Source organism: Octopus bimaculoides, chromosome 23 (assembly GCF_001194135.2).
Source record: "Octopus bimaculoides isolate UCB-OBI-ISO-001 chromosome 23, ASM119413v2, whole genome shotgun sequence".
Lineage (NCBI taxonomy): Eukaryota > Metazoa > Mollusca > Cephalopoda > Octopoda > Octopodidae > Octopus > Octopus bimaculoides.
Window position 1 is genome coordinate 10,039,780 of NC_069003.1, and position 1,070 is coordinate 10,040,849.

The window sequence follows — 1,070 nt, forward strand, 5'->3', positions numbered from 1 at the left end:
AATGCCTTTACACGTGCCACGGGCACAAGTGCCAGAAAGGTGACACTGGACACAGGTGCCATCACGATTTCGCTTTCGCTTGCACCAACAGGTCTTCGCAAGCCGAGTTTAGTGTCCAATGAAGGAGACGACGTTGGCATGGGTGCCAGTCGTCGAATTTAGTTCGATTTTGATTTCACTTGCCTCAACAGGTCTTCGCAAGCGGAGTTTAGTGTCCAATGAAGGAAGGTACGCATAAGTGAGCTGGCTACACCCCTGGATTTAGGTCTCACTTGGCTTGCTGGGTCTTCTCATGCACAGCATATTTCCATATATATTAATTTAAAATGTGTTATGAGTATTATAAGATAAAATCCTATATAAACCCAACTAACAGTTAAAAAAAAGATGGAGAAGGGAAGATGTTGAAAAATTTTTATAAATTTTTAATCCATACGATCGTTTCGAATGATAATACTGATATGTAAGAAAACATGGAAAAAATTATATTAATTATAATAATAATTAAATTAAATCAATTTAATTAGGTATTACTATTCTTTTCAGTGGAAAAAATTATAAAAGATCAAAAAAGGTATTAACAAAAGAATGTTACAATAAAACTACAGACAGCCTGTGTCTGATAAAGTTGATCGGATATTCATAACAAGAATGTGAAATAGGAAAAAATAGAGATATAGGAACATGTCTATGTAGTGTTGAGTCTATCAGTGTAAGAACTAGAACTGTTTTGGTCAACGGATATTTTTCATGCTTTCTTACATGTCAGAATTATCATTCGAAACGATTGTATGGATTAAAAATCTATAAAAACTTTCAACATCTCTTCTCTATTTTTATTAACTGTTAGTTGAGTTTATATAGGATTTTATCCTATAATACTCATAACACATTTTTAATTGTCATATTTTCATATTTTAAATACTTGCAATAGCAAGTTACTACTTTGATATGAAAGATCTTGATAAGAAATCTAACTTTTTGGACCCCCCGCAAAAGTTCATAATGTTCTACCTAAACAAATTTTTCTCACAATTATATATTATATATATATCATATAAATATATATA

At 31.7% G+C, this 1,070-nt stretch overlaps 1 protein-coding gene across 2 annotated transcripts in view; it reads right to left on the bottom strand.

Annotated features, from left to right (window-relative positions):
• Positions 1-1,070, bottom strand: part of LOC106883709 (tRNA-uridine aminocarboxypropyltransferase 1) — a 12,547-nt gene that overhangs the window by 2,628 nt on the left and 8,849 nt on the right. The gene's annotated exons all lie outside the window — the stretch shown is intronic.